The 22268-nt window shown below is 43.2% G+C and overlaps 1 protein-coding gene across 2 annotated transcripts in view; it reads right to left on the bottom strand.

Annotated features, from left to right (window-relative positions):
* Positions 1-22268, bottom strand: part of SYNPR (synaptoporin) — a 182530-nt gene that overhangs the window by 159713 nt on the left and 549 nt on the right. The gene's annotated exons all lie outside the window — the stretch shown is intronic.

Below are 22268 nucleotides of genomic sequence, written 5' to 3' on the forward strand. Positions count from 1 at the left end.
GACTAGGATATGTTGCTGTCTCTTTAGTTTCATTCCTCATACGGCAGAGCCTCGGAGTTCCGAACACCAGAGTTACAAACCGACTGTCAACCACACACGTCATTTGGAACCAGAAGACCCAATCAAGAAGCAGCAGAGACCAAAATAAATAAATAAATAGGCAAATACTGCACAGTACTGTGTTAAATGTAAACTACTAAAAAAATAAAGGGAAATTTTACTGGAGAAAGTTATCAGCCCCTGACAGATTCTGGAAGAAGCCTGAGATGGAAGGAAATCAATGGACAGGCCACAACATTCACATTTACCCAGATCCGATTCACAGATTTTCACCTTCCTCTCAGCGTGGGGCACGGGTCATTTGCTGGAAGATTCTCTGCACCCTGAAGTCTTTAAACCACGATTTGAGGACTTAAATGACTCAGACACAGGTTTGATACAGGAGTGGGTGGGTGAGATTCTGTGGCCTGCGTTGTGCAGGAGGTCAGACTAGATGATCATAATGGTCCCTTCTAACCTTAAAGTCTATGATTCTATGATTCATAGATTCTAGGACTGGAAGGGACCTCGAGAGGTCATCGAGTCCAGTCCCCTGCCCTCATGGCAGGACCAAATACTGTCTAGACCATCCCAGATAGCTCCAACACCAGATCCCACCAATGCAGATGGGCGGTAATTTGACAGAAATGGGACGAACTGGGGAATGTGTAAATCCTGTTTAACAGCTGTGGGTTTTAGGGGCAGAAAACCTCAGTGTCCCTGCCCCTGCCCCTCCCTTCTCCATCCGCAAAGAGCCGGAACACCTGGGAATCTGTAAGAGGAGTGAATTTCACCCTAAAAGCATCTGACTTCTATCTTGATTCTAACATATAGCAGCACGGACTATGGCATGCAGCTTTGTAACAAAAGCGTCAGACTTCCAAGGCTGCCACCTCTCACAATTCTATCATGAGTCACCCAATGGCTGGCGTGTTTCTTAACGCCCCACCTCTTGGAGGCATATTATTAGGTGAGAATTCCAGCTCTCTTTTACATGCATGCTCTTCCAGCCCTCCTGGCTGAGAAAGAAAGCTTGGAAACAGGACCCAAACACACTCTGAAGAGTCAAACCCGAAGACAAATAAAGAGAATGTAAAAATGGATTTTTTGTTTTTAATCTCAAGATTTTAAAGCCAATCTCATGGTTTTTAAACAATTGGGGTTGGTCACACTGGACTTCCCCTCCATCTCTGTGCCCTCGTTTGTAAAGCTGGTGACAACTGGGCCATGGGACACAGGAAACAGCACACACAAGAAAGACTCACATGAGACAAATTAACCAGCGGAACAATTTACCAAGGGTCCTGGTGGATTCTCCATCAATGACAATTTTTAAATCAAGATTGGATGTTTTTCTAAAATATCTGCCCTAGGAATTATGTTGGGGAAGTTTCTATGATCTATGTTCTACATGATCACAACAGTGTGTTCTGGCCTTGTAATCTATGACTATTGTGTGGGCAGCTGTAGGATATGAGGATTCTCCAGATTCCACTGTCTTGTTTTTTGTAGCTCCACTGAGTGTAGCATGGTTTAAAAAAAAAAAAATCAACAAATATCCCATGCAGTTCCCCCAGTGAGGAGTATGCCTGTCCTTAGAACAGACACTAGCAGACTGCAGACAGGGGGCTTATTTACATAACATCTCCTCTCCATAGGAAGCTCTGTGACTCTCTCTGAAGCAGCAGGATTCTTGTTATGTGGCCAGCTGAGCCTTCCCTGCATATGTTGGCCCACCCTGAAGCCAGCATCTATTGTCTTTCAGGGCTAGACCAATATGGAAACACAGATTCTGTGCGGGATCAGGCGCTCTTATTGTAGAGCAAACTGCCGTGAATGAGAGCCTAACACTGGAGCAGTGAGAACGTAGAAAACCCAGTAAACTGAGGTAGCAGGTCAAGCAGTGCATAACACAAGTGATTCCCTTCTATTGACTTTGAATTATACTGGATCCATAATGCTCTGAAAAACACCTGCTCTGACCATGTAAAGGGTGGGCACATATTAGTCAAAGATCTAAAGCATCTGAATGCAATTCTCCCCATAGGCAGCTGTCCCTAACCAGACTACATCTCCCATGATGCACCATGGCCAGGGATTTCCATGATATACCACAGGGATCGGCAACCTTTCGGAAGTGGTGGGCTGAATCTTCATTTATTCACTCTAATTTAAGGTTTCGTGTGCCAGTAATACATGTTAACGTTTTTAGAAGGTCTCTTCAGTTATATATTATAGATTTCTACAAACTATTGTTTTGTGTAAAGTAAATAAGGCTTTTAAAATGTTTAAGAAGCTTCATTTAAAATTAAATTAAAATGCAGAGCCCCCAGGACTGGTGGCCAGGACCCAGGCAGTGTGAGTGCCACTGAAAATCAGCTTGTGTGCTGCCTTCGGCACCCGTGCCATAGGCTTGCCTACCCCGATATACCACCTCCCTTCTCCAAAAAAAGGAAGCCATGGTGCATCATGGGAGATGTAGTCCAACCAGGCAGCCCACAGAGAATGGGAGCATGACACACTCAAACTATGAGACCCACCGCAGCCGCATTCCCAAAGCAAAATATTTCGGTTTTGGCTGAAACATTCTATTCCAGTGGAAATATTTTGGTATGCCAAAAAAACTGAAGCTTTCCATCGAAAATCTAAACAAAAAATTAATAATTTTTCAGTTTGTTTAAAATTTTCCCTGTAGGGGACGGGAGAGAGAAAACGTTTACCAAAATCTCATTTTAATCCAGCTGGAGCCTTCATGCAATTGTGTCTGTTCCCTAAGAGCCTGTTACAGGCTGTATCACCCCCCTTACCCTACTCCACTCCCAAGAACTTTCTTTCAGTTTCCACATTCTCCATTCCCCTGCCTCTCTCAAACCCCAGCCACCTGAACTCAGCTCATGGAAACAGGGAAGCTCATTATAACACAGTTCTTTTCTATTAAAGTTTAACACATTACTGGATGGCTTATTTCTCTTCCTTTATTTGCACAGCCTGCTCATCAATGGAGCTGAGGGTGAACATATCATCTCCAAAAAGATTGAGGTTTTTACTAATTGGCTCACAATTTGAAGTAGCCAGATTAATTTTTCTGTGCTAATTAATTCCAGACTGTGGAATACTCTCAAACTGTACACTGAGAGTATTCAATAGAGAAGCTGTTCATCAAAGTCACGTGGTGTTGTTTCTGTTCCCCAGCTGGATGACCTGAATTTATAGGAAATGAATTTTGCTTCACAAATAAGCCAATCTCGGCTCTGGGCCTGAAATCTTTTCACAAATAATAGTATAAGCAGAACGTTACCTTTCAGCAACGCTCATAAAAAGAGGAGCAAATGTGGTCAAAGCAAATTTCTACTACGGCCTTGTCTACAGTTTTGTCAACAAGTCAGCTTTCATGGACAGAACAATGGAGGTGTACATATTGAAACTGCAGAGCCATGAAATTGACAAGAAAGCCGGCTCCTGGCTCCCCAGCCGGGCTGCTGCTGGGTCTCTGCTCCAATCTGGGCTGACGCCCACATTCCCGGCTTGGGCTGGTGCCCAGACTCCTTGCTCCCCGCTGGAGGCCATACTGCTCCTGGGGTCCTGGCTCTCCACTCCTGGCTGGGAGCACGAGCAGCTGACCAGACTCTGGGCGCAGATCTCTCTGCCGGAAACAAGAAGCCCTGGGCGGCTTCTCCCCCACAACTGCCAGCTGGAAGCAGGAAGACGAGACGCCAAGGTGGGGGGCAGCTGGGCTTCTGGTGGGGAACAGCGTTGAACTGAGGGGACTCAGCCCCCACACTGCCCCTCTTCACTCGGTGGAAACGCTCCTGGTGAGGACGCTCACCATCAACAGGAGAGTAGTGTGGGCATCGGCCACTGCAGCAATTAATGCGGTGGCTGTAAATCGGCCTAACATAGATCGATTTAAGACCATAGTGTAGACCAGGGTCGGCAACCTCTGGCACGCGGCTCACCAGGGTAAGCACCCTGGCAGGCCGCGACAGTTTGTTTACCTGCCACGTCAGCAAGTTCGGCCAATCGCAGCTCCCACTGGTCACAGTTCACTGTCCCAGGCCAATGGGGGCAGCAGGAAGCGGCGGCCAACACATCCCTCGACTGCGCTGCTTTCCGCCGCCCCCAATGGCCTGGGACGGCAAACTACGGCGAATCACAGCTCACCGAACCTGCCGAGGCGGCAGGTAAACAAACTGGCCCGGCCCACCAGACTGCTTACCCTGACGAGCCGCGTGCCAGAGGTTGCCAGCCCCTGGTGTAGATGTAGCTTTAGAAATCTCCAAAACGTTCATGAATAGTTTCTCCATATGCACCCATCTCTACTCATCAGTTTGAAAGGTCATTTTGTGCTACAGTCAATGCTTGGCAAAGTGTATCTTCTACACCTTAAAAACCATTCACACTCAAATGCATCCCTGCTTCTTTATGCAAGATTAGCATAAAATACTGTTCTAACACACTAAGTGACACTGCATTTATCAGCTCACTGAGATCAAAGAGACACAGCAGCAAAGAATTTAATTAAAATGTTAAAATTAAGCAGGAAGGCGCATATTGTTTAATCTGTTGGCAGGCATCTTATTTGAAACTGGGATCAAAATTCAACTCATATGCTCTTGCCCTCCTTGTAGATGATAATCATGAGGGTTTTGCTGGATTGATCAGAAGCTGGATTTAAAAAAAACACATTTGCCTTTGATTTTGGAGGGACATATTCAAATTACAGGTCCCAAATAATGAGTGTATAAACTGCCCAATTTTCAAACACTTTTCATTCATTAATAAATATTTATATGGTAGCAGCAGCCAAAGCCTCCAAGGAAGATCAAGGCCCCATTGTGCAAGATGCTGTACAAATACAGAGGCAGTCCCTGTTGCAGAGCATTTGGAGTCTCAAACATGGGGCTGTGACCCCACTGAATCTAAGTCTCCCCCACAATCTCAGGTGTAGTTCCCTCAAGATTGCCCCCGCCCTCATCTGTCCTTGATATGAACATCCTCCCCTGGTGGTTTGGTACAGTCCAAATTTCTAACCACATACCACTCTTGCTCTGGGGTGGAGTTGGTGGTTGAATACCTGTTCAGATTCAACACTAGCTCTCTGCCAGAGTAAACAAGTGATTTTTTTTTCTTTTAATCTCTACCTAAACACGCAGCTAAATGCAGGAAACGTTATCCCTCAAGGCAGGAGTGAGCCTGGGTTATTTCTCTCCTTTTGCCCAACTCAGATGTGTCCTCAGCTGAATAATTCCTCATCACCAAGGGCCCCAACCTACAAGAATCAAAGGACTCACTGGTTTTGGGGTGAGCCCCATTGTGGGCACCCACTCAGCACTCAAAGAAGTGCTCAGAGCCGTCCACGAACAAGCCCCCAGTACAGACTGGGGACGTGCGTGAGGTCAAGGAAGTTGCTTTTGTTTACAGAGCGTGGGGGGGAGGGGATCATGGAGTGTCAAGGTTCCCTGCACAAGTTGCTCTTGCTTGCACCCCAGGCTTGTTATGCCAGCTGTTGGTGAGGGAAGCAATGCCCTGAGGAAGCATTTCTTCACTTAGAAGTTTGAATAACCGTGATAAAATCACTTTCACACGTTACAGCCCTGGCCCGGCACAGCTTTTACCGTCACATCAGAGCCTTATCCAGAAAGCTGTCTGTGTTCAAGAGACCACCCTAAGTCCAGTGCAGAGTTTCATTAAAGTGAACACTAAGATAAAGGCAAAAGAACAAACAGCACGAATCAATTGTAACCATTGTGCTGCTGGTGAAGAGGAGAAGAAACGCTTGTGGAGAGTCATGGATTTATGGCAGACGCAAACTACATCTAATGGCTAAAACTGGCTGTAAGATGAACTACAAAGCAAAAACAATAAGTGATTTGTGCTCTTTTTGTGTTAATTTATGGTGCAGGGTCCACCAGACACTTCCCTACTCTGCCACTGACCTACTGTCTGATCTTGGGCTAGTCAATTGTGTCTCTATCATTCAGTTTCTCCAGCTGTATAATGGGGACATTAGAGAGATAAGGTGGGGGAGGTAATATCTTTTACTGGACCAATTTCTGTTGATGAGACAAGTTTTCGAGCTTACAAACAGCTCTTCTTCAGACAAGCTCGAACGCTTGTGTTTCTCACCAACAGAAGCTGATCTAGTAAAAGATATTACCTCACCACCTTTGTCTCTCTATTATTCTGGGACCAATACGGCTACTGCAGCACTGCAGACAATAATAATGGGGTAATGATACCTTCTGCCCTTTGTGAAGCATTTTAAAAACCTAAGGATGAATAAAGCACTATATAAAAGCACTTGTAACCAACAAGTCAAAGTGAGTCACATACCCCTTCAGTGCCCAACGCACAGATGTGCATGTTGTAACCCCCGCGTACAGACAGGCTGCTTCTTAAACTCTAGCTGTTGTGTATATCCAACCCTGGGCATGGATAACAAGGCATTGGTCACACACAAACCTCAACTTTTTGTAACTTTACTTTCTCCATTTTTTTAATATTCAAAACATCAAATCTTGATTGCCGTGTTTTATATTTGCAAGAGGCTGCTTTGGCAGGTAGGAGGGACTAGGACAACATAAAGTAACTTCTCCAGACTGACAGGGAAGGTTGAACCCAGCACCTTCAGAACCAGAAGTATGAGTCTCTACCACTTAAGTTAAAGAACAAACTCCCTGCAGTAGAAGCACTAGCATATTCATAGACCTCTGATGTGAACTAGCCAATAGAGGAGACAGAAAGAAACCCACATTCTGTTAGTGCAACACTACAATATGACACCACAGACTGAAGCCTGAGCCCCAACTATCCCAGTCCTCCTCTGAGAACGGAGAAGTTGTTTAGTCAGACTGTTTGGAGCCCATTGTTTTGAATATGTATTTTAATTAGATACCTCATCACCTCCAATTCCCCAACAGTTGGGAGAAAAACTCTCTCTGAAAGATTTAGAATCCCCCAAGCTCATTTTGAGGGCGGAGAGCGCCGTGGCACCTCCAGTTTCAATCCAGATAGATAAAACCATCCCACTCCATTTCTTTTCTTCTCTAGTGAAAACAAGGAAAACAGGACTTAATATTGTAGATAGTTCTAAGGTTAAAAAAAAAGGGGGGGGAAATAAACTTTGGAAAAAAACTTTTGAGTTCAATTTTATGCACTGTAAAGGAGCAGAAAATGGCATACTAAAAATGTTCATTTGCTGTTCACCTTTCAGCCAAGGAGCTGTAAACCTGTCTCATGCAGGGGGGTAAAAAAGCACAACATTTAGTGCCTGCCGCTAGAACAACCTTCTTACCATCCGACTTTTATTCCACGCTGCACATGCAGTTCCGCTACCACTGACAAATGTCAGATCAGGAGGTGCTGTGCTTGGAGTCCAGCGTTCCTGGAAACACTAAGTTTGTTGGCCATATAGGAACATCAAGCACAAGACGTTTCCTGGAGCATTACAACTTGGACTCTGAGCACAGTAGCATCATTAGCGGGGCAATAATAGGTGCCATCTGTCAGCCATGAGCCACCTACAGTCACAAGAAAATACCTGCGATGAAGATTGCCTGATTGGTTTTTCAGGAGGCATAACACAAGCTAATTAACTAATGGATTAGCAAGGAAGCTTAATACACTTCTATGCTATTTATTTTGAGTTGCAGCAAGCTACATTCTATCGGCCCTGATTCTGTCAGGATGCAGACTCCACAAGGCCCACCTCAAGCCAGGAATGCACTGTCACAGGTTGCTCACCCTTTCTATTCCCCCAGGCATTACGAGAGTGCACAACAAAAAGAGATACCTGTATAGATGTCAATAGATAAGGTGCCAGCAGAAGGCCTCAAGAACACCCATTGAGCAGCTTTTTACCTATAGCTGTTAATACCTAGCACAAAGCTGACTGAGCCCAGAAAGGAAAAGACAAGGCGAAGACGTCTGGCAAATCTTCTGATATGGCATGTTTCCCAACTAGCTTTCCATAGTACAAGACAATTTCTGCTGCATCCCAGCTCAGAGATGCTACTCCCATGAACTCTTCTACATCCAGGGTCTGACTCAGGAACCACATGCTTGCTTAACTTCTTGTGGCAATAAAAAAAGATGATGGAAACAATCAATATGTAACAAATATATACAGCCAAATACTGGGTCCCATTCAGACATCCAATTCCTGCACAGCAGTATAAGATCTGAGCTGCATTTTATAATTTCAAACCACAGAAATGGTGGATTTGTATCAGCCAAGGCAAAGCATTAACATTAGCAGAAAAGGAGGCTAAAAAGCCAGTACAATATAACCAATTTTATTTTTTTTTAAATCAACACTCCACTGAAGTGCCACTGTAGATCTTCCTCCCAGGTATAAAAGATCTCAAGGATTTTAGACAGGATTCCTCACTTTGTGGAATTTTGGGGGAATTTTCTCCTTCAATACTGTGCTTTCATGTATTTCTAAATGAATATTCTACTTGAATGTCTGCAGCACTTTCTGGTATTTCTCGTGGAATAAAGATCAAGTTGACAGGCCAGCAGTTTCACCAGGCAATCATATCCGATTTATTTCGAACATTGGTTCTGGATGTGTACACGACCTGTCTTCTGAAACTGTGCGCGAACCTAGTGAGAGCTTTGTGTTCCACAGATTTCTGCTCCCACATCTTGGTCTAATGCTCCAGGTTAAACACCATGTCATTCTAGAGATACAGTGCCTGATTCCCCTTTCATATACACTGGACATTACACCTCCTACTTACACCTGTATACTATAAGCACCTTCTCACTGGTGGACTTGCTATACTTCCATTTGTTTAATATGGACCGCACGGACCCTGAGCAATGTAAGCATGCAACTATTTAACTCCGTCTTGGAAATCTATGTGCAAGTGTGCATGAACCTCCAAGTGCATGCTCAAACTGGGCTTTGCACAGGCACCTGTAACCCATGTGCCTAATAGGGAGATATCTCTTAAGAGACCCATTGTGAGGAGTGAGTTGTGTCTAGGTCTTTGGGTTTTCTGGGGTTTTTGTTTTTTTTTCTTTTTTTTCTTTTTTCTTTTTTTACTGTTGCTAGGCGGATTAAGCACTCCACATCCCAAAGCTTCTGGATTTGGGTGTGGTAGTTTTGAGTATGGTCCAATAGGTTCCCTGTTGCTGGGGCCAGACTCCATGAGGGCAAGTGATCAGGGCAGCTGCTTTGCAGGGGGCTATGTGTCCTGTGTGAGTTGGGAGAAGCTGAGCCCAGGAGCAGGAAGCCAGCAGCATCCCTAACTCTGAAGCATTCTGCAGCAGGGTTTTCTTTAAATCTATATACTTATTCATAGATTCATAGACTGTAGGACTGGAAGGGACCTCGAGAGGTCATCGAGTCTAGTCCCCTGCCCTCATGGCGGGACCAAATACTGTCTAGACAATCCCTGATAAGACATTTATCTACCTACACTTAATATCTCCAAGAGATGGAGATTCCACAACTCCCTAGGCAATTTATCACTGATTTAACTACCCCTGACACTTAGGAACTTTTTCCTAATGTCCAACTAAATTCCCTTGCTTGCAGTTAAAGCCCATTGCTTCTTTCCTATCATTAGAGCTAAGGTGAACAAGTTTTCTCCCTCCTCCTGATGACCCTTTTAGATACCTGAAACTGCTATCCTGTCCCCTCTCAGTCTTCTCTTTTCCAAACTAAACAAACCCAATTCTTTCAGCCTTCCTTCACAGGTCAGTGTCAGACCTTTAATCATTCTTGTTTGCTCTTCTCTGGACCCTCTCCAATTTCTCCACATCTTCTTGAAATGCGGTGCCAGTACTGCACACAATACTCAGTTGAGCCTAACCAGTGCAGAGTAGAGCGGAAGATGACTTCTCTGTGTCTTGTTTACAACACACCTGTTAATGCATCCCAGAACACACTTGCTTTTTTTTGCAACAGTATCACACTATTGACTCAATTTATGCTTGTGGGTCACTATGACCCAGATCTCTTTCTGCCATACTCCTTCCCTAGACAGTCTCTTCCCATTCTGTATATGTGAAAACTGATAGTTCCTTCCTAAGTGGAGCACTTTGCATTTTCTTTATTGAACTTCATCCCGTTTACCTCAGACAATTTCTCCAATTTGTCCAGATCATTTTGAATTTTGACCCTGTCCTCCAAAGCAGTTGCAATCCCTCCCAGTTTGGTATCGTCCCAAACTTAATAAGTGTACTTTCTATGCCAACATCTAAGTCATGACGAAGATATTGAACAGAGCCGGTTCCAAAACAGACCCCTGCGGGACCCCACTTGTTATACCTTTCCAGCAGGATTGGGAGCCATTAATAACCACTCTCTGAGTACGGTTATCCAGCCAGTTATGCACCCACCTTATAGTAGCCCCACTTAACTGAGTGATTAGTTAATCAGTTAGCTGACTGCTAGCAGTGATTTCAGCAGAGGAAGAGTCTGCATGGATTCCAGCTGAAGATTCCTACAAACAAGTGGAGGAAACATGTTGTTTTAGACTCAGCAAACTGTACAGATTTGCTGATCAAAGACGCTAACTGAGACTTACATGAACTAAACCGAAGCTTTGGGGAACTCTCAGTTTCTCCTCACTGTGTTTCTGTGGGTACTGAACCATTCAGATTTTAATTTATGTATAACTGTGAAGATAATATGTGTGGATTATAAAATAGCTATGTTATGCTATGAAAATGAGATTATTTGTTTCTTCACCATAAGATTTTATAAAGTTATTTAATTGAATTCATTTCTTTAGTTCCTTTTGGGACTTGAACGTGGGGAGGTTGACCCTGTGCAATCCTTGCTGAAAATCCTTAGAGACTGAACTCTGGGTCTCCAGCTACTTTTCTATGGGAGTTGGGGTTTTGGGGGCAATGAAGTGAACTCTAGCCTACCCAAAGATTACACACCCAGCTAGGATTAAGAATGTTACACATGCACACAAATCAGACACTCAGTTAAATATGCACAGTACCTATGGTCTGCTAATGAAGAAACAGTTTATAGATTTCAGAGTAGCAGCCGTGTTAGTCTGTATCCGCAAAAAGAACAGGAGTACTTGTGGCACCTTACAGACTAACAAATTTATTTCAGCATAAGCTTTCGTGGGCTACAGTTCACTTCTCCGAAGAAGTGAGCTGTAGCCCACAAAAGCATAAACAGTTTATAGTTCTTTATTTATACTGTGTGGTACTTCTTTGAAAAAACTTCCTTAGTTGAAAGTATCCTATTGCCAAACTTAATTACAATACAATATTTTGCATCACAATTAGAGCCAATGAAAAATCCATAATTATTCGCCCTATAAGCACCTGCTTAAAGAGAGTGGACGAGGAAGGTGCTGGTCATTCTGATTAAGAAAGTAAAATTTTTTGAATGTGAAAAAGCTCCTGCTGATGAAATGGTGCCCACAATGGCCATAAGAGTAAATAATGCAGATTACATGAAGCAACAACTTACAGTTTGCCTATGTTCAGTACTCTTGTTTCTGCCAAATAAAAACATGCCATCACCTTAGCAACTATGTCACATTTGCGGTACGTATGCCATTCTTAACAAGACACCTTAAAAGCAGCACATCCACACAGCATGTTGTGGGACCTTTGGTACTTTTTACAGTAATTTTAGACATTGTCGGAAGATTAAAATATACAAGTTACATGCACCCTTGTTTAGAAGTCATGTGACTGACCAAATAGAAAGGTGGCTGCGCACTATTTTATGTATTGTTTTACTGTCCTGTTACGACATTTAACTGCCTCTGATGCAGTAGGGGAAAGGCTAAATTTGCATGCATGTGGAACTGAATGTTAGGATTCCCACAGTACTGTACCTGGGACAGTATCGCATGCTTTCTGGACTACCACGTGATTGCTTCAGCAAAAAGTGACTGGAGGGTTCCTTTCTCTCTGGCAGATGTACATACAGAGGCTGGGGGAACGGATGCCTTCTCTTTGGATTGCTAGGCAACTCACCACACAAAACATGTTAACGTAACCAGAGTTACCAGGGCCTTCAAGTCAGGGATCCAGAACTCAGGTTTCAAATCGTAACAGTAGCAGCTTGCTCTTACTTCCCAGCCATCCCCAGCCCTTTGTGCAGGATCTGCACTCACAGATGTCAATTTGCAAGGTTTTTACCCAGTGGCTGAAATTATGCAGATGTCAATTTATAGGAAAGAAATGGCTGAAGCATCTCCCTGATACAAATTGGCAAGAATACTTCTGATACAGTTCTCCGTCCCCATGCCTCTTCATTGAAAGTCAAATAATTTTTGCTCTTCCCTTCACAAACTCTTGACTTGCATATAATAATAAACATTTAGCATTAATCAGCCTCTCTCCCCAGCCCCTATTTTGAATGCTTAGAACGTTCACACACACGGTGATAATATCAGCTTTTCTTCCCTCAAAAAGAAGCCTCACCAAAAACAGATCTCACTAGTTTCAATGACAAACTCCTACTGAAGCAAACAGGGACCACATAACTCCAAAGAGTTTCCTATTTTGTGCAGCCTTGTTTCCTGGCTCTGTGGCTATGGCACTTACTGAGATGTGGGAGACTCAGATGAGCGTTCTAACCCTCTTCCCTTCTCCCCCAAATATACTTCATCCTGGACCTGAGAAACCTTCCTAATGGAAGATTCATCAAACCTGATATGCCCCTTCAAAAAATTCACAACCAGCTAGCTCTCTATATAAAGTTCTTAGGAGTCACAAGAGGCATTATTATAGATGGTCTGGCCAGTGCCGTCATTCAAGGCAGGGAGTTAGCTATTCAAAGAAATGCTTATTATCACCTGCGATGCATTTCTTTTTAGATGCAGAGCACATCACCAGTAAAGGAAGATCTTCCCTAGTCTTTATTCGATTGAATATTTCCTTAGGTATGTTGCTGCCTACAGGTTATAGCCACAAAAGCAAAGAGGAATGTAGCTAACTCTAGCAGACTGTTTGTCTCGGTTCTTCTATTATACATTTTTCTGTTGACTGTCTGATGAACACTATCAAAAACAGTTCCAAATACTTTGTATCTCAAGACAGAGAGACATACAGTATACAACTATGTTCTCCACTGGTGAAAGCACTTTAAGTTCTCATCTCAAGACAGATGAAATAATATAGCAAATACTGAAGGGAAAGGCATTTGTACCCAGACATTTTTTATTTTAAAGTTACTGAAGAAATTAAATCAATACTGATCCCACTGTTTCTTGCCAACCGTACTTTTTTAATTAAACACTAAACACAAGAGAACCATTCAGACCAGAAATCACATGCCTCCAATTTATGTTCAAGTCATCATCATCAAAAAAACCAAACTTTTGAAATCCATAAAACCTATTTTGTCCAGGCTCACTTTGTAACACTAACTTTCAAATGAGAAAAAAATAGCACAGCTCTTACTGGCGAGGTCTGAGTCAAGTCCAACTTCTTCCCTTCAAGCTGATACACACAGTTAGACTATGTCAACATGTGCAGTACAGCCAGCCCCATACATTCAAACATCATGAGATCATCATAAAAAAGAGATTACACCACTAATGGATTTGAAGTTCATTTATTTGTCTTCTGGTGTTTGAGCCTTGAGAGTTCACGTCTTCAAGTTTTTCTCTTCCACCATGAAGGCAAGAAATTTACTATTTTTTAAAGTGAAAGCTGAGAGTCTCATGTAATCACATGACTCCAGGAGCTGAGGCTTTAAGAAAAGCACTAAGTATCCAGAGAACTGGCAACCCTGCATGTGTTCTTATTGCGTTTTACCTCCTTTACCCCAATCCTATCTATGGACTGTAACAGCAACTTGTTCCATCTTGTCTTAAATTAGATTATGAGCTCTTCACAGTATAGATTGTCTTTCTATGTACTTTGACACCACCTAGCATAATAGGGACCTGATTCTAAATGGAGAATCCAGCTACTAGCCCCTCTCAAATAATAAAAATAATACATGTGGTAGAGTTTCTACCTGCAGGTCCCTGGAATCCTGGTTTGATCTTCAGGTGCGACCACTTTAAGACTGTTCTAGTGTGCGAGGGATTTACACTTGATAATTGGTTGGTGAAATCTACATGTAGAACTCACCACCTGTTTAATGTTTATGCCCTGCTTTTTAACTGTCTACCCTGAGGTTGGTAGGTCTGCTTTTGAGCCACTAACGGACAGCTTGACACATGTTTTATTCCATCTCTCTCCCTGATCCTGCCTGCGTCAGATCTGGGGGGCAGGGGCCACAGTTTCACAACCTTTAGTCAGGGCCTAATTCCTAATGGAGTATCTGGCTGCTAGCATAGCGTAAGTATCACCAGGCAGACAACACGGCTATGTTAAAACCACTGCTCTAAATGCATGAAGGTCAAATATCCCTCTTTTGGGATAGAATCAGGGGCAGCAGACTGCCTGGGTGCCAAACTTGGGGGGTGCTGGGCTCTCTGACTGTTATTTTTGTTGTTAGCGACAAAAGGGAAAATGGAAAGTTGGAAGTAACAGGTTTCCGGTATCACCAACCTCCTAGAATGTTCTGGAGCTTTGTAGAATCTTGTAAAACCTTCCAGACTTTGAGAACTACATTTTCCTTGAGCCTCCTAGGATGTTGTCAGCCAAGCCCTCCCAGGTATATAAGGCAAAAGAGCATCACCAGTCAGTCAGTGAGATATAAGAATGAAGCGACGTAAGAGCCCAGCTGATATATTATGAACCTTGTTTTATTGTGTAACTGTGAAAGTGTACTTGTGTTTTAAGACTTGAAGAGTGTGAGTAGCTGCTAATAAAGGATATATTTAGTGAGACACCAGAGATATCTATAGAACCCTTATCTATGGAACACTATAAAAGAAATACCATTACTCCTTGGCATGAATAAATACAGATTAACAGATCCTAGCATGCAAATGTATGGTCTTATAAGACGGATAAATCATGCATTTAAATCATGCAAAGTTGTGAAATGGGCTACAAATGCAATAAAAAAATAAGGTATTCAGAAGTTTAACATATGGAGCGGGGGGTGCTGATGATGGTCCTTGTTTGGGATGCCATTGGGTCTAGGGTCGGCCATGGCCCCAACCTTGCACTTGGATCAACCCTGGCAAATCCATGTGTAGCCCTGCTGAGCTCAACAATGCAGTGCTGTGGGCCATCTGACACAGTTCCCATTATAGGCCCTCCATTTGTAAGTTCCCCTTTTGCACAGATCAGGTGGTTAGATATTTGCCTTACTGGAAGGCAGAAATCAAACTCACACAGGGAAATGTAAAGGATGGCTTGAGGCTCCTTGAAAAATGATGGGTCTGTAATACAGTCTGTAGAATAACTTGCTATCCAGAAATGTCTTAATTAAAGCAGATGCTAACCTTCACTGTCACGACCCAAAGTATCCAGGGTGACATGTTTTTCTAGGCCCATCTCTCCTGATGGTTTTTCAGGACACAGCTCTGATGTCCTTCTATATATCAAGCAAAACAATTTCACTAAAGCACTCTATGGGTCAACTGACTAACAGCATTGAGCAGGGCTTAAATTCTCAGAGTATTTCCTGGGGGCCCCCACAATCCCCCTGCGCCCAGCATGCTATAAAAGCTCCACGGGGGTTGAAAATATTTACTGGCACTCTGCTCTGGCCAGCTCCAGCTGAATTTCCCTCTCACTGAGGCAAAAGCAAGGCTGTTGCTACCAGTCCATCAAGAGCTTTGACTTCATATCATACATCTATGTAATGTTTGCAAGGCATAGTCAAAAGATTACAAAGTCAAGGTAAATGTGACTCGTGACAGACTGACAGAAGTAGCTTTGCCCCGTCCCTGCATGCTGATCAGTCAGCTGACCTATGGAGTGCTGATGATGACTTGGGAATTGGCATGCACAATTCCCACGAGAAATTAGGCAGACCGGATGCCCAATTGTCCTTTGCAGCTTTGGAAATCTCAGCCACATATAATAAAGATGCTCATATATAATGATTATCTGAACACATAAATCCTGTACTTTATTTTAAAGATCTCAGGTTCACTAACCATTTGAATGTCCAAATGCCCATTGTCTCGTCCAAAACACCTAGTGATCATTTTTCAGAACATTACAGTGCAGGCAGATTAAAGTCATAAATACATACCCATTCTGATTTACATTGCAGGGTTTTCTGTCACTAATTAACAGGCTGTAAAAATACCGATTACTACACCATCGATGGAACCCCATCAGTGACAATGTTGGGAGGTGGACTTACGCGCTGAGCACTTCTGAAAATCTGGCCTTATGATTTATGCAAATGACGTAGTCACTCCCTGGTAAAAACAGCACCTGCTTACACTAGGGGAGTATCTACACTATTTTTTTTTTTCCCAAAAATGGCCCCACTGTTGTCACCATATGAGTGTGGAAAGGGCTCCAGGCAGCCAGGTGCTGTCTATATCTTGTTCAGATCAGGAAGGTACTTAGCACCTTCTCTACACTAGGGCTCTTAGGGTACATCTACACTGCCCGCCAGATCAGCGGGTAGCGATTGATCTATCGGGGATCGATTTATCGCGTGTAGTGTAGACATGATAAATCGATCCCCAATCGCTCGTCCGTCGACTGCTGAACTCCAGCAGTGCAAGAGGTGGAAGCAAAGTCAACAGGGGAGCGGCAGCCGTCGATCCAGCGCCATGAGGACACAAAGTAAGTGATTCAGAGTCGATCTAAGGTACATCGACTTCAGCTACGCTATTCTCGTAGATGAAGTTGCCTATCTTAGATTGATTCCCCTCCCCCCCACCCCCAGTGTACACCAGACCTTGCTGGGGAAGCTGAACTGGTGGGAAAACTCAGAAATAAGCCTAGTGTAGACAAGGCCAACATGACACTTGATTCTCCAGACTTGAGTTTACTACACAGACTTTAAAAACAACAAAAACAATAGAAATGTGATGACCAAGGCAACCATAGCACTCTGGGCTCCTAAACCTGCAGAAATTTCACTGTTTGGGTGTGGATATTAAAAATGATACTTCAATTCATACTTTTTTTATAGTTAGAACTATGAAAACATCAAGAAGTTACGTCACATTTGAGGGTGAACATTTGCATGTGCTGTAGCAAAAGGCAGAGAAAAAGCAGAAATCCATCAAGGCTTGGCTAACATTAAGAAGCACTTTAAAAAAACCTTGTATTTACAAATAATTCTGTCTACAATAATGCTATATATTTTTGTATATATACACATGCCCCATATATAGGGGTGTGAGCAAATGTGTGTCTATATCTATATCTAGAGAGAATTCTGCTTTCCCTTCCCTCCTAACTTGTTTGTTATTAGCAGAAACACAGGTATGATAGCCATTTCTCAGCTGAAGTTGCAATGCTCTGTTTCTGACATCACAACTGGCTGCTGAGGCTTGCAATGAGAGAAATAAGCAGCAGAAACAGATGAATCGTTTAAGAAACAAATATCCTCTTTTCATGCAAATGTTTCTAACAACAACAAAGGGAAAAAAGAATAGCAGACAGAACTGCTTTTAGATAAGTCTTTTGAACATTTTGACACTGACTCAAAAAAAAATGAAATATATAATGAAACTAATTGTCTTACTACACAAAGAATTATAGATCTGTAAATGTTATCTGTTATAATGTTAGTGTTCTGTATTTGCAGTAATATCCACCTCCATTGCTTAAAGACTCATTTCTCATCTTTGTTTTATTGGACTTCAATCAATTTAGTCTCTAAATCCCTTGAATCCAGAATTTTGCTTGAAATGAGATTACAAAGCAGCACTGATGATGCACATGAGAAACATAAATAAAAATATATTACACACAGACTTGCATGGTTATCCAGAGAAATCAGCCCTTTTTAAAATGCTTCCTTTTAGAGCATTATCTCTTTAGATGTTTGGTGGTGATCAAAAGATGATGCTGGAAAACAGAGAGAAGCCATGCATAGGAACACTTTGGGTAAGTTTCTCCTGAATCAGTCTGCTAACACCCTACTTTTCAAGATCCTTAGAAAAGACTGGCATGTAAGCTGAATTTTGCCCAGCTGTGTGGTGTTTTTTTGATGTGGACATAGTTTCATGATTGTGACTCTAAACCCATTCCACCGATGACCTAGATTTACAAATATTTGTGCTTACTTCTCCAGTGGTGATGGGTCTGTCGGTTTGCTAGCCCTTCCAAAAGCTCTGTTGCAATCAGTATTTATAATAAATATAGTTATTGATTATCATGAGTTAGCCTATGAGCCATTCTCTCTAGGGCAGGGGTCTTAAACACGCAGCCGGAGTGATTTCCTGCGGCCGCCAAGCTCCCCTCCCCCCCCATGAGCCGCATCCCCACTCCTCTGCCTACCTCCAGGCGCTTCCCGCTGCCAAACAGAGATTTGGGGAAGGGATTGGAATAGGGGCAGGGAGAGGGTGGAGTTGGGGTGGGGACTTTGGAGAAGGGGTTGGACTGGGGGCAGGGAAGGGGTGGAGTGGGGGCGGAGCCAGGGGCGGCGGCGGAGCCAGGGGTGGGGCTTTTGTACCTTTATATGAAAAGGTGTCAGTGATGCAGCCCTTGGGCCAATGTACTGGTCCTGATGTGGCCCTCCTGGTGATTTGAATTTGAGATCCCTGCTCTAGGGGCTTAACTGACAGACATGAAAATATGTGACTGCAAACTGTGAGACTGCACTATGTCTAAAATTTGCTCATCTGAACTTTTGACGGCCTTACCTCACATGGTAAAACAGAGAGGCCTGTTTCTAAACATCAAGTGTGTTTAATTCTCTCTGTCTGCTGTAAGCTCAAGACAAAGTCATCCCAGTAAATAAACATAACACCTGGTGTTTCTATAGCACTGTCCATGCTGAAGGATTCCCAAAGCTCTTTATGAACAGATAGACTGAACTGACTTCCTCTTTCAGTACATTATTCATTTCTTTATCATCTTTGCTGTAATAATCCAACCCCTTCCCCAGAATGCAGACGCTTCTGAGATGAAACATGGCAGCTGCTTAATATCCCACAGTGACACCACACAACCACTCAGAGCAGGAAGTGAAGAACACCATTTCTGCTAAGAAAAATCATATGCACAAATGCAATTTCTAACTCGAGTGGGACATATTTAGGAGGAAATAGGGGAGAAAGGGAGTTTGGTATCTTTTTTTGCTTCTTTATGATGTATAAAGAACTTTTCCCCATCTCAGTATTTTTCCTACTACTTTTTCACATTGTCTCTCCTTGTGACTAGAAAACTAGTGGATGATGACATCACAAAAGAGGGGAGTGATCTGCTAGTCAGACTGCTTAAAATTCTATTTTCAGAATATTTCTTTAAATAAAAACACACCTACTTGGCTAGTCCGAGCAACATTTTGGGAGAAAAGGATGTTTGTGGCTAAGATTCCAAGTGCCTGTTCAGTTCAATGGTGAGAAAGCACAGCACACGCTTTTGAGACATCTGATTTAGCAAAACCAGAAAGAACAGACTTAACATTTCCTAACATTGCTAAGGTAAAAAAAAAAAAAAAAAAACACAATCAGGAAAAAGCTGAGTTTTGTGGTTGCTGAGAAAAAGTTTAGGTCTTCTTTATACGTCATAAAGGAGCAAAAAGAAGGCACCAGAAAATTCTTTAAATTTTCTTTTGAAATCTTTAAAAAAAAAAAAAAAAAAAACTTTCAAGTTCAATTTATTGCCTTACAATTCCGTATCAAATCTCCACCACACAACACTGGATAGGCCTCCTTATAGGTTCTGACTATAAAGACCAGAAAAACTCATCACACCCAACATGAGCCGCTTTGATGAATTCCTCTGTGGTCAGCACTTTTTGCATAAAACAAAAATCACTCACACGCCATTTAACACCCAAAATGAAACAGCTGTAAATCCAGCAATTAGCGCTGTAATTTGACTGTTCTGATCAAGTGCACCAAAGGCTGCGTAGCCGCTGTGGAATTTGAGAGCTGCCACAGAATCTGCAGCAGGGCTTGGTTTTTAAAAAAATTTAAGTACTGAACAAATGAACATTCAGAAAAGAGGGAGAAAAAAAGAGAATGCAGATGTACTAGGAGAGCAGGGAGAAAGGACTGCAAGGGGAGATGAAGAGAGGAGGGAAAAGATTGGGGGAGAAAAAAGACAAACTGGGAGAAGCTGAAAAATGGGTCATCTGAAAGGTTTTTTAAATCTTCCACACTCTTTTAGACATCAGATACTGAACAGCACTTCTATTTTCACAAACATCTATTTAGAATGAATGGTTATTTCCCAGCCCCTCTAACATGGTAGCAAAATAGTTACAGTTTGCCCACTCTCTCTCAAAGCATAAAGCTCCCTTAATCCAGTGTACTTCAATGGAGTCAAGAGATGTCTCTCTAGAACACCTGGCAAGTATATAGGGTACGAGGTAAAGAGCTCCATACCCTTGTTTTGCATGTCACCCATGACCACAGGAGCTTGCTGTCATATGTTAGTGCTGGCTCGTCTGCCCTACAGAATGAAGTCCACTATTTAGTCACGGCACAAATACATTCAGCAGTGCAGGCTTTCACTCACTGTCCGAAGAACCTCATGGACTGAGGAACCACCTCGCGATGCTGGGAGGCCCATTTTCTAGGCCGAGTTGGTCCTTGCTTGCGATCTTTACTGAGACAGCCAAGAAAGGGGGGCAGGTTTCTGATATGGACACTTGTCCAGAAGTAACTGGACTAAGAGCCCCAACTCATTTCCCACAGACCCTAGACAGCCATCCAGGATGACCAGATGTCACGCTTCTAAAGGGACAGACCCATTTTTTGGGACTTTTTCTTATATAGGCACTTATTACTCCCAATCCCCATTCTGTTTTTTCACAGTTACTATCTGGTCACCCTAGAGCCATCAGAGGAGGGTCATTTTGGTCAATACCACCAGGGAATCTATAAGTTTGACAAATAGCTTAGCTACTAACGTTTCCAGTTCACAACTACAAGAAGCTTTTAAAATAGGTCGTAATAGTTGAAAGCACCAAAAGCTTCCCATTGTTTATCCCCTGGCTGGCCTAAATTATCCACATAAAAAACGGGGCCGGGAGTGACATTATAACAGGGACACACAACCACCCATCACATTTAATATCCATTCGGCAACAGAAAACACCCTCACCTTAAAAATTTCACAGGTGCCCAGACCCTGCTAACAAACTGATGCAGGCAGGACTCCCTGACCCTGCCACACAAAATCTGATGTTCAAAGTGCCCCAGAATTGCAGGAGCACTAATGCCTAGCATGGCTGTTACAGACACAAATATACAAGAGCACAGCACCTCTGGAAAATCGTCGCAGAGAATGCCTCCAAGCAGCACAGAGAAATCTGAATACATATTCTTACAGCACATTCAAATTCTGGGCTCAGAAACACTACATCGAATTTTCAATTTGAATATAAAAGTGCATGAAACAGCAAAATATACCTCTTCAAACGAGATCAATATGTCCCACTACGTGTTAATCTACACACACACATGTATAAACGCACAAACATATATGTATCTGACATCATTTACCAGCCACTCAGCTTTAGGAGAATGTGATTAATCCTACATGACATGCTCTGAACTTTCCCTTCAGACAGTCTCTCCTCCTCCTCCTCCAGACCTACTCGCAATGGGTGTCATTTGACCTGCAGATTTCACTCTGAATAACGATCAGAGAAATAGTGGCCGCTAACCCATGATTTGCCCCCTTTGCACTGCAGCTCAGCCCAGAGACAAATTTGCTAACTGCATAATAATGATTTTTTTTAATGGAGAATGGAAAAAAACAACACAATTCTCCCTCCCCTTCTATCTGTGCGCAAGGATCGGGGGCGGGGGGGGAACCAGCCAAAACGGGAGGGTGCTAAAAATCCAAAGAACTTTGCAGCTCGGGTGGCAGGGGGAAGCTGGCTGGCATGGTGGGAGCTACCCCAGCCCCTTTCCCCCGCCTCGCTGTCTCTCTCCCATTTCCAGGTCTCCTTCCCATCTTCCCTTGTCCATTGCTACCCATTTCTTTAGCTTGCTGCGAGCGGGAACATGTGCCCTCAGCCGCCTGTTCTGTGTTTACACTTTGGGGAAGTCTCTGCCTCCACCCTCCTACTCCAGCGTGGCTGGGGGAGGCGATCCAGGCTGTGCCCCCCAGAGACAGAAGGGCTTCGGCGCATTCACCCAGACCACGGCGCCTTCAGCATGGCCCGGAGTCCACCAGGAATTGGAAGAACACAACAGCACTCGGCGCGCCAGGATCGCCGCTAGCTGATG

The sequence above is a fragment of the Chelonoidis abingdonii genome, chromosome 17 (assembly GCF_003597395.2).
Source record: "Chelonoidis abingdonii isolate Lonesome George chromosome 17, CheloAbing_2.0, whole genome shotgun sequence".
Taxonomy (NCBI): Eukaryota; Metazoa; Chordata; order Testudines; family Testudinidae; genus Chelonoidis; species Chelonoidis abingdonii.